This window comes from Aedes aegypti, chromosome 3 (assembly GCF_002204515.2).
Source record: "Aedes aegypti strain LVP_AGWG chromosome 3, AaegL5.0 Primary Assembly, whole genome shotgun sequence".
NCBI lineage: Eukaryota > Metazoa > Arthropoda > Insecta > Diptera > Culicidae > Aedes > Aedes aegypti.
In genome coordinates this window covers 274,871,314-274,884,641 of record NC_035109.1, presented here as the reverse complement: position 1 = coordinate 274,884,641, position 13,328 = coordinate 274,871,314, and positions in this window count along the sequence as shown.

Genomic DNA, 13,328 nt, shown 5'->3' with positions numbered 1-13,328 from the left:
CACGGAGTCGCACACCAACCCAACTTTGACTTTTATTGACGCAATTCGGCTCTTCCATGGGATAACCCAAATTTGGGTTAACTGATATATGTATACCTATCGTTAGGTTGTTTCCATTTGAGAGCGGCAAAACAAAAAACTTAGTGCAAAAAAAAAATCTACCCATCGCAGCGTTAGCTTTCGAAGTCTCCGTGATGGGTTAAAACAACTTAACGTTAGGTAAACTCGAAAAAACCCAAATTTGGCTTATTCCATTGAACTTTGACGATGGGTCGGTGCGTCTCTCTCTCTGTTTTTGACAACATTGCTGTTGCGAGAGAAGCAAAACAACCCAGCCGTGGGTAAAAACTAAATGCAGTTTACCCAAATTTGAGTAAAAAGAACTTATATTTTTGGGTATTCTGATTTCTCCGTGTTCATTTCAAAATTCCAAAAACCGTGCAAAAAAGTTACACTATTTCTCGACGTTTCATGCAAAAATTAAGTTTTGGCATACAAAATTGTACGGATTTTTTTTTGCACGGCCGTGTAAAAAAAATCTAAGCAAAAACAGAAACAACATGTGTATTGTTACGATGAGAGGGGTTCCAATAAATTGGTCAGATGAAGTTAAGTTTTTTGGGCTCATGCTAGATAAAAAATAAACTTACAAAAATCACATTGAGGGTATTCAAGCCAAATGTAACAAATATATAAAATGTCTGTATCCACTTATTAACAGAAAACCGAATTTTTGTAATAAGAACAAGCTTTTGATCTTCAAACAAGTTTTCAGGCCAGCCATCTTGTATGATGTACTAATATGGACTAGCTGTTGTAATTCCCGGAAAGAAAGCTCTGCAGAAGAATAGAAATAAAATTTTTAAAAATGATTCCCTCCCTCCCAAGGTATAGTACTAATGAATGATCCAATGTTAAAACATTGGAACAAATGTCGAATGAAATTATTAATAATTTTAGATGAAAATCGTTGCAATCTTCTTTTGCCACGATGAATGCGTTACATATTTAGGTAAAATTATGGTTAGTCAATTTGAAGGTTTTTTTTTCTTTTACGTGCAGGTGAGTTCAACTCACCTCGTAAAAACTTCAGTGCAGATAGGTGAAAATAATTTTTAATTTGATATTAATTACTTACTTTCTTCGATTATTCTACGATCAATGATAACTTAGAATTGATAGTGCGCCAGCACCTGGTTCCATTCAGATCCCAATCACCAACCACACAAGTTGGTTCCTCGTTCTGTTGATTCATTATTCAGGTACACTTACATAACCGGTAATATCATTCCGAGAAGTTTCAAAATTAGGCCAAGCATTCATCCTTCCATCGTCCCTGTTTCGTTTCTGTTTGCTGCTCGCTTCCGTTCGATAAGGAACATCGGTTTCCACTGCAGTGTTTGGACGACACGATGCCTCGGTAGGTTGAAAGGTCAACGTTTTCCCACTTTTCCTCCCTCCCTGTCACGACTGCTCCACACGTTAGTCCTCTTTCACGAACTATTCCCATTACTATATTTATTACACTGAACGGTACCGTGCTTCCATTCTCTATAACTAAAAATTAATTCAGCTCCATCGCCACCGCAGGTTTCAACATACCCCCTCTCCTTCCCTCCCTTTGACAAGTTCAATTAGTTTGAACCGACAAGCACAGGTTTTGTCATCGTGGTTCCATCGTCGAGACAAGATCGATACGGAGCCGTTCATTTGGTTCGGGTCCAATAGCCCAAAAAAGGGTATGCGATATTTCGAATGATTCCACGAAACCCTATTATGCGATGGTCGGTATTAGTATCATTCAAAACATTGCATTCATTTCTTTTATCTAGGTTTTCTGTGTTAGGCATCACATTATTCTAATTTGGTGAAACTAAATTAAGCTTTTATTAACATTTTGTTAACAACATAAAACATTTCATTTACCGTAGCAGCTCAGAAATTTTACAGGTGAGTTGGTTTCACCTGCTTATAAGAGAAAAAATTAACGTTTTCATCTACATACTTAGAAAAAAATTGTAATCAGACAGACCGGACTGGATGTTATTTTGGCCTTGTGAAGATAAGCCAAGGACTCCGTAAATTCTGATTCTTTCCTATTCTTTTTTTTTATACAGATGTTTCATCAATCAGATAAGTTCCAATATTATATCCAATAATGTAAATATTTTGTCATTCCGAACGCTTGGGGTACGTATTCCTGAAATTATTGAAAAACACTTGGTTTAGGCTCTCTGAACATCGACCAAATGTGCCTGACCTACTAAAGCAGTACACACTCAATCACGATTTGCTTGTTCGGTAATTTTTAATACTGGGTACGAATTGTAAATCATAAAAAATACCGAACTTTCAGCTTTTTGATTGAAAACTTCTGACGTTCAGTAATAATTTTTACTTTTTACTGAACTACGGTAGCTGTCAAACCCAATTTTGCAACATTACCGAACAGGCCGAAAAGTCAGTAAAAACAATTACCGACTATTCAGCAGTGGATGTTTTTTACTGACTTGTCGTCAAAATCAAATCAAAACAAACTGATGCGCATGCGGGAAAGTGTCAAATGAGAATCTCCTGCTGTAAAATCGTCCGGCGCCGGGAGACACGGCTTTGGCAGCCAAACTTTTCCTGCACCTATTTTGCGCTTTCTCGTGGTAAGTAGTCGAAATTTAGTGAGAAACTCAACCATTTTAAGCAACCAAAAAGGCTCAGCACGATTTAACTGCTTACGTTGGTAAATTCGGTTGGTTTCCATACAAGAGGTAAATTCATCTGCATCATTGAGTTTGCCTCTTGTATGCAAACCAACCAAATAATGATTTTGTCACACATTTTTCGATTACTCCACTGAGATATGAGCATACCGTAGATATTTATTCTCACGAAAAATGCATGTCGATGCCCATGTCCATGTCGATTGGGTTTTAATTTGTATTGATTTCCGAAAAAAAACAGTATCCGGAGAAGCAAAGCATGAAGCATGGGAAACTGGAAAGCCAGTAAAAACGCTCTACAATTTTACTGACTAAGTCAGTAATTTCCATCAATCAAAACATATTTTGGTTTACTGGGTTTTTTCGGTAATCGTAAAAATTACCGAAAAAACCGTAGTTCCAAAACCCAGTAAAATTTTACTGGGGTCGGTACTCTGAATTGGCTGTGTAACTTTTTCGCTCTTTCCGCGTGTGTAGTAACATGAGATGGACGGATATGGGTTATGAAAGGGGTCCGAGTGGTCTGTAGGGATTTGAATTCTAAACTTGTAACCAACTCAGTTATTGGGTCACCAAGTGGCTCGGTAGCTTAGTTGGTAAAGCGCTCGTCTAGCATACAAGAGTCCTGGGTTCAAAACCCAGCCGAGCACGTGGATTTTTTTCATAATTTCACCCATAATTTGTCCATCTTCACCACGCGTAATGAGTAAATTAACTTAAATCAAATTTACGTTATTTAATTTTTACATCGAGTATTTTGCTTTTCATGAAATTTGCATCATATGTCATACACTTCTTCTTCTTCTTTCTGGCGTTACGTCCCGACTGGGACAGAGCCTGCTTCTCAGCTTAGTGTTCTTATGAGCACTTCCACAGTTATTAACTGAGAGCTTACTATGCCAATGACCATTTTTGCATGCGTATATCGTGTGGCAGGTACGAAGATACTCTATGCCCTGGGAGGTCGAGAAAATTTCCAACCCGAAAAGATCCTCGACCGGTGGGATTCGAACCCACGACCCTCAGATTGGTCTTGCTGAATAGCTGCGCGTTTACCGCTACGGCTATCTGGGCCCCAACCTCTTTTAACGACCGTTATCGGGATGTCGTAAAAAGAATCTGTCGTAAAAAAAACAGGGTTTTAATTATGCAACGTCTAGATGTGTAAATACTGATACGATATTCGGCAAAGTTGAAGCATGGACTGAGAACTTTCCAAAATGGTCATTCATGTTTTCATATGTTGGTGGTAGATGGCAACATTGCTTGATTGTTATTAAAAGAGCCAATTATATGGGGGTGTGATATCTTCTTCTTCTTCTTGGCATTAACGTCCCCACTGGGACAGAGCCGACTTCTCAGCTTAGTGTTCTTATGAGCAGCACTTCCACAGTTGTTAACTGAGAGCTTTCTTTGCCTAAATTGCCATTTTCGCATTCGTATATCGTGTGGCAGGTACGATGATACTCTATGCCCAGGGAAGCCAAGGAAATTTCCTTTACGAAAAGATCCTGGACCGACCGGGAATTGAACCCAGACACCTTCAGCATGGCTTTGCTTGGTAATCGTGGACTCTAACCACTCGGCTAAGGAAGGCCCCGGGGGTGTGATATGCAGATACCATTAAATTTTGAAGATAACGATACCGAATGTTCACCAAAGTTGAAGAAAGTGTTGCGTGCCATACATTCGTCCAAAGCATAAATGTTCATATGGCTGGCAACACTGTTTAAGAAGAATAAATAAAATATCGAAACCATAAAACTTGAGCGAAATATAAAAATATAATGCTAAGCAACCTAGCAATATTCTTCAACTTTAAAACAGTTTTTTTTTTATGAAAATTTCAAAATGTTGTCGTAGGTGGCAACACCGCTCAAGTCAAATTCCACAAATTTAACACACATTTTGCGGATATCTCAGGATCCTGACCACTTAGAGAGATGACGTCTTTGGCAATGTTGTTTAGTAGCTCAAGGGCTATCATTATTCTAGTCAAGAGATTCGAGATTTTTTTCCGCCAGGCGGTGCTAGTGAGCATGAAACTTTTGTTTTGTGGATATCTTAGGATCGTAACCACTTAGAAAGATGGCGTCTTCGAAAAAAATGTTTATTCGAGCCAAGAGATTCAAGATTGTCGCAAGTGAGCATAAAACTTTTGTTTTGCAAATATCCTACACGAACAAGCGAAACTACTCAAATTTAGGTCTTTTTCACTCAGCTTGACAGACAAGTGGAATGATTTTGAGTTGTTTGCAAAGTTCTTAATTCTAAGTCATTCTACTAAAAAATTGAATTGAGTGATATTTAACTGTAAAGCGATTAGTGTACTTTGGATCAAAACTACGTTATTCCAAATAATGTGGTAAAGCTGTTTTTGTCAAAACAATTCAATAGATCATTTCTTTATATGGTGTGTTAGTACCATATAATTCTACAGCATTAATAAATTATATATTTTTCACTTTTGAATATAAAACGATACATAAACAAATATTCACTTTTCTTCATTTTGACGAATGTTTGTTCGCTGATTCCGTTGTCCTGCGTCTACCGGCAGCATCTTCACGTCCATCGTGTGGAGACTGGAATTCTAGGAAAGTTTGAGGTTAAATACCGAACTTACCAGTTTCATCAAAATTAAGAATTCCAGATGATCTTGTATTATTAAACTTACTTATGTAATCCTGGATGATTCATACGTTCGATGCATCTGTTGAATATAAATGACACGAAGAATACTGTGAAAATTGAATGAAAAATGTATACATAATATATTACCTGAAGTGAACTTGTATTCAGCTGATGTCAAAACTAATTAGGCCGTATACAAATAAAATTTTCATCCAAAACTAAGTACTGAACCAGTACTTGATTTTGGATACTTTCTCAGAATAGAAAGCAAAACAAAATGAAACTCCGACGCTTTCAAAGACAACAACTATCAAACAACTCAAAAATGAGTTCTTTCAGATTTACCTCAAGATTGAGTTGAAAGTATTCAAGACTGAGAATAAAATTCTATCCCAATTTGGAGTGATAATAAGAACTTGGAAACTTTTTATCAGCATTTTGAGTAGTTTCGTTTGTCCGTGTAGGTTCCTGACTACTTAGAAAAATGACACCTTTGTTAAACTTATCCAGTAAGTCAAGGGTTATCATTGTTCAAGCCATCCAATTGAAAGGACTGCCCCCAGACGACACTAATGAGTATTATTTTTTGCCAACAATCTCGAACCTCTTGGCAGCAAAAAAAAAAAAAACAATTTTTACGAAGACGCCATCAGAGTTTCTAAATACCAGTCGTATCAACTGATGGCTGATGTGATAAAACTATCAATATCACTTGTGAGCTATCAATATCACTTTGATTTGACAACTAACAACAGTGATGCGCCATCGCACTCCAAGTCATAATCACTGTAGAATGAGTGATCACGTAGTAACTATCGAAGCTATTAATGTTTTTGAGTGACCAACACATAGTTTCAAACTGTCAAAAATATTGTACCGATAAATTGGTATTGTATTTGCTGAATTTAGGGCTATACTAATCCCATCAGTAGTATCCATAGTCAATGGAAAAAAATGTACTGTCGGAGAGTAAAATGAAACACAACCGTTTTCTAGAAGTACAATCCTAGAAGAGACCGAATATATTTCCCGACTGCTTTGATTGAAACAATTGGAATAATCGTAATCCCTCTATACACATGTAACGATTACGCGTCATCGATACTAAATATCCTCCCTTTCATTAATATTATGTTTTAAATCTAACTTAAATATAATCATTCAAATATTCTGGTCATCTAGGATCTCGTTGTGGCCGTACACTTCTTAAGTCAGTAGTTTCCTTTGTCTTCGACATTGCTGATTGTTCTTGATTGTGCGTTTAGCAATTACCGTATCTCCTGCTCTGATATGGCTCGGTTCAGCTCGACGACGTTTATTCGCGTAATCAGCTTCCTTCATCTTTTTCTATGTAGGTACCGTTTTGACTCATATTCCGAACACTTAAGGCCAGCAGTGACTTCAAATGCATCTGGCAGGCATAAATTAACTGATATTTGTAAAAGTTTTAATTTCTTCAGAAAGCCTAACTGTTAGCTGTGTAGTGTGCTGATAAAAATGTTTATTTGAACTTGTTTAGTATTGTTTTAACGTAAAAGTATGGAACAACATTTTGATTCAAAAGCCGAACACTGCGTTCATTCTGTCTCATATTCCGAACACCTTGATTCAAATTCCGAACAGCACGAATAAAGCGTATTCAAATGAATAATTTCGCAAATAAATTTATTCAAGCTAGTTTTACTGGTCTTGAACTAAAGAATCATCAATACTCCCGAGGTATAAAATACATTTAAAGGCGTTAAAACTGAATTGCAATCGACTGCCATTTCCTGGTTATTTGATGACATATTTCAGCGAAACATTTCAACCGAATCGCCATACAAAAACGGAGTGTTCGGAATATGAGTCTGTTCGGAATTTGAGACAAAACGGTATCTATGATGGAGTAGACAGCATGATGTTGATGTGATCCGAATGATATCGCAGTCGGCCTGCGCAAATCCACAAATTTTAAGCGTTGATATGAACGAGCAACTCTGGATGCCATCTTTCTAAATACCGTGCTGCATCAATACTCGGACGCTTAAGAAGAGGCAAATGTTCAATCTCTCTTTTACACAAGTTGTTTGCAAACTAGAACTATATTCAATTTTATATGTAAATTTGACGAAAATAACAAATTTTGACATAAATTTAATGATAAAATTAAGAAAACCTTCGAAACAATCAAGCTTGTCTTTTCTTTAAATCCGGATACAACATTTCTGGTTTATATTTCCCGACACTACTGAATCAAAATCCGGACAGCGCTATTATAAAACAATATATTGAAATAAAATCTATAAAAAGTCTGCTTAAATTAAAACATTTTGATGCAGTCATTTGCTTTATAACACTTAAGAGAAAGAAACATTTGCAAATTGGTGGTTAAACTCCTTAACTGAATCCAAACATTTGCGATTTGCCACTTATTGATTGAACATCACAATAATTTACTCACACAGTTTTTTAGCATGAAACTACCATCTAAACACTACAAGTCTGGCGTTTTTTAATTTTTGCTTAGATTTTCTTTTCTAATTTTCACTCACAAAATTGAAAGCATAGTACTTTGAAATGATGTTCGGACTTAAGGTGATTATAAAACGAAGCTAAACTTTGAATTTTCAAGTGCACAAGACTGGAGAAACTGACAACAGTTCACGTTGAAAACCAATCAAACTGCTTGCTTGCTGGTGGTGATCAATGGGATAAATTTTCAACGCGGAGCGCTGTTTGGTTCTCAAGTCTTGTGCTCTTGAAAATTTGAGGTGTGGCTTCGCTCTATAATCATCTTAAAGTCACTTGGTCGTAATCCCGGACAGTTTTGTTCAACACATACCGTGATGAATCAAAATCCGTACGGGACCAATATCCAGACACGCAATTAATATTTATTGATTTACCACTTATATTTAACAATGAAATATTAAAAATAAAAACAAGTTCGCAACTTCATTTTTACTTGAGTCATTCAAGTTCATATTGTGATGATTCTAATTGATTTGTCTGTATTTATTCATTAGCGATTGTGTGAACAGATATTAGTTTTACTTCTTGTTTGGTTCAGAAAAGTGAATGTGATGATAAATCATAAAATTTGTTGTGAGAAAACAGTAATTTAGTGTGAAAATTAACTAAATCAAGATCAAAAAGACGCTGTCCGGGTTTGTGAGCCAATGTTTCTCTAGCCGGACACAAAAGCATATCGCAATATATTTGCAGTGAAAAGTACTGTTTTTGAAGAATGTATGAAAGAAATTAAAAGGTGTGATTGGAAATTGATGTCATCGAAGATAAGACAATTGTTTTACGCATAAAAACTGCTTAAAACCGCTATAGTTTCTGTGGCGCTGCAACACATTTTTAGCATCGAACTAAAAACAATGAATGCAGGTAAAAAATAATTTTGATAAACATAAAGTTGTTAATTATAGTATATTATATAGCAAATGTATGTATTGCATTACCGAAATAATAGTTTTCTAGTTGATTTTGACGAATTTTATATAGATATAGTCAATTTAAAAAGGTTGTACGGATTTTGATTCATGGGCGTCCGGCATTTTGATTCACGTGTCCGGGCTTAAGGACAAGAATTGCTTCATTATTTTAACGCTTAACATGCAGTTTTTTATTTTTACTGAAATTTTCTTCGTTTTTGTAACGAAGTGATCCTTAACTAATTATATAAATATCATGTAAGATAATAAGGTCGTGAAAATTGAGCTGAAACATTTGGTGCCTCTTAAATGTCCGGATATTAATTATTTACGAGGATAGTGCTTCACAATACTTAAACTTATATTGGTTTCACCATGGCATTGAAAACATTTTCTTCCTTTCCTTTCAATGGCGCTACATCCTTCAAGACATGACCTGTGTCACATTGCACATTGGTCCACGGAACGAAATTAAGTGGAATAATTTAATAACTTGAAAAATATAAGAGATAGGGTTTTGGTGTCTTCTGAACATTTGTTTGTCTGGTCATGGCGCGTTATACGCAAAAGTGTCCTAAGCGCCAAATTTCATAGCATTCGAAATTCGCTCTCAAACTTTTTTATTTCAAAAGATAGCGCGACAAAATGTTCTACAATATTGAAGATTATAGAAAATATGGAAACTTTGTAGAACATCATTTTTTTCTATATCTGATAGTTTTAGAGATATAGGTCACTTTAGAACTTTATGGTCAAAAATCGGGTTTTACCTCAATACTCACGTAAATATCAATTTTTCAGGCCTACTATATTCTGAAGAGTTTTAGATATGAGCAAAATACACATTTTCTCTGAAGACGTCATATCTCTAAAATTTTCATATGAAAATATATAAGCGTTTTGGCAGTTTTTTCACCCACTTTTCCAAGCGTAACATTTCAAAATGGCGCAAGTGAAATCAAAAACTTTTCCCGTTACTTGAATAAGCATATCTTAAAGTGCATTTTAAGAAAATTTTATGATAGTATATTTTGATTTTCTCTAATAAATGTGTTTTGAATTATCCCTTAATTTTACTTAGAAAACAGATTTTTCAACTTCTTGAGATTCTTATTCAATTACAGTCGAACATTTTTTAATACATAAATAAATACTGAATCATTCTTGGGATGAACAAGTAATTTAGTATTGGTATTTTTATTCATATCGTTAATAATTACAGAAATATTCGTTCTTTGCTATAAAATACCGTCAATGGAAGGAAAACTCGACGAATTTAAACAAATTTAAAAGAAGTTCTGCCAATATAAGCTGAAGCTTTCACTAGATTGGACAATGCAAATGCAGTTGCATTCCCTTTTTTTTAGTTTATATAAGTGTTTTTTGAACTAAACAATACTTAACTATGTCAATTATATGCACTCGGCCTCCGTATGAATATAACATTGGAAAATAAAACTTTGATCAAAATCTCAATAATATTAAAAACTACTTATTTTCGATACCTTTTCAAGTTTATATATAATCTTTACTAATCCCTCATTTAAGGTGATTATAGAACGAAGTCACACCTCAAATTTTCAAGAGCACAAGACTTGAGAACCAAACAGCACTCCACGTTGAAAACTTATCCCATTGCTGGTCACCACCAGCAAGGAACCCGACTAAGGGTACATAACAAAATTATATCAGCATATGTTATTATGTTATAAGTTTTTTCGAACATAGGTTGTTACAAACTTGATGCAGGATGTTGTTAAAATAACTAAAATTATAACAAAAAGTGTATGAATAGTAACATAAACATAACAAAATGTGTTTTAATTCTATCAAAAACATATCAAACCAAGTTATAATGTTTGATACAAAGTATCAAAATTATAATACTGTTTGATATACGATAATATTGTATATTATTGAAATGCATAACTATCTATTTATTTTGTTATAAAGTTTTTAAAAATGAACAAAAAAATATCTTAAAGGGAAATAAAACACATTATGTTATATTTTTGTTTAATTATGTTCTATGGATAACGGAGCCTAACAAAATTATATCATAATATGATATGCATATCATATTCTGATAAAATTTTATTATATTTTTGTTACAAGCCTCTAGTCGGGAAGTAATTTGATTGATTTTCAACGCGAACTGTTGTCAGATTCTCCTGTCTTGGGCACTTGAAAATTCGAAGTTTGGCTTTTAATAAGTAGCATTTAATTCCACTAGAGTTTGTATCCTTTGACAGATACGCGTATTTCGATCTCAACTGCCGTCTTCAGTGTCGTGTACTAGACTCGACTAGTCTAATTAAATGGAATACTACTAAATTCGGTTTTTTATCTATTTAACTAAACAGCTCGAAGATTTATTATCATTTTAATATTAACTTTCAAATATGACTGATACAAGCAAATAATGATAGATTTTGTATATTTTTGAGCTTATATGATTAAAAAGTGACGTAAAAGTTTTAAAACTCACATTTTTTTTTTTTACCAATAAATAATTTATAAAACGTGACATCATAAGTGTGGTTTAAGTGCATGTTTGCGAATTTAAGTGCGGGATAATGACGTTTAGTGTATAAACTGTATTTATCCAACATAAAAAGAAGTAGTTTTATTTATGGTTCCACTCATATGTACCGTTTTGACTCATATTCCGAACACTTAAGACCAAAAGTTACTTCAAATGCATCCGATTGACATAAATTAGCTGATATTTGTGTAAATGTTAGTGTCTTTGCAAAGTCTAACTGTTAGCTAAACCAATAATAATGTTGATTTAATTAGTTTTAGTAATGTTTTTACGTAAAAGAATGGAACAACATTTTGATTCAAATGCCGAAAACTGTGTTAATTCTGTCTCATATTCCGAACACTTTGATTCAAATTCCGAACAGCACGAATAAATCGTATTCAAATTAATAATTTCGCAAATAAATTTATCTAAACTTGTTCTACTGGTCTCAGACTAGAAAATCATCACTACTCCCGCGGTATAAATTATATTAAGGACGTTAAAATTAAGTTGTACTTGACTGCCATTTCCTTGTTATTTGATGACATATTTCAGCGAAACATTTCAACCACATCGCCATACAAAAACCGAGTGTTCGGAATATGAATCTGATCGGAATATGAGACAAAACGGTATTAGAGAAGTGGGAGAGGATCAAAATAGCAATTTATATTCTAGTTTATACAATTTTACACCATTCAGCCAAAAATGTTTCACGATGATTCAAGTAGAATATTTTTTAACTTGAAATTTATAGGCAGCGGCACGATACTTACAAATCAGTAATTTATTGATAAATGATCGTGATTGTACAAATTATTGAGTACTTCCCCGTCATACGGTGGACTGTCACACAATTTGCAGGGTGTAGAAAAGTGTGACATAATTACACGTCCGCATCAGATCATTCCGATTCATTCGCTGCACTTGTTACATTACATTACAAGGAATAAGTACACCGAATACATCATAAGGATTAGATGACACACACGGTATGGGACGATTCAAATATGACGTCCATCGTTTTTCGGGATTTCCGGACCCCCCTCCGTCCGCTGTCACGCTTTTTTCGATACCTTATGCATGCACTGTTACACTTTCATAGATCCCCTCCATCCCCCCAATTGATGGACGTCATTTTTGGATGACCCTTATGCTATCACACTTTGAAAAAGCGTGCATATGCAATATACATAATTTGGACCGCATTTGTGGCGTTACCATGAAACTTAGTGTAAACAGAATTCTATAATGAAAAGTCAAGGTAATTAAAAGGCCGAACTTTTCTGTAAAGTTAAATTATTACCGATATTTATAAAAAAAATTGGCATGATAAACATCTACAATATTCTTGTTTGCGCCTAAAATAATTCATTTTTTATGAATATATTATAAAATATTCTACTGTAATTGCATAAGTATCACCAGACGTCAGAAAAAATCTATTTGCTAAGTAAAATTGAGGAATAATTCAAAACGCATTTATAAGAGAAAATCAAAATATACTATCACCGAAGTTTCTTAAAATACACTTAAAGATATGCTTATCCAAGTAACGGGAAAAGTTTTTGATTCCACTTGCGCCATTTTGAAATGTTACGCTTGGAAAAGTGGGTGAAAAAACTGCAAAAACGCTTATATCTTTTCATATGAAAATTTTAGAGATATGACGTCTTCAGAGAAAATGTGTATTTTGCTCATATCTAAAACTCATCAGAACATAGTAGGCTTGAAAAATTGATATTTTCGTTAGTATTGAGGAAAAACCGATTTTTGACCAAAAAGTTCTAAAGCGACCTATATCTCTAAAACTATCAGATATACAAAAAAATGATGTTCTACGAAGTTTTCATATTTTCTATAATCTTCAATATTGTAGAACATTTTGTTGCGCTATCTTTTGAAATAAATAAGTTTTAGAGCAAATTTCGAAAGCTATGAAATTTGGCGCTTAGGACACTTTTGCATATAACGCGCCATGACCAGACAAACAAATGTTCAGAAGTCACTAAAACTCTATCTCTTATA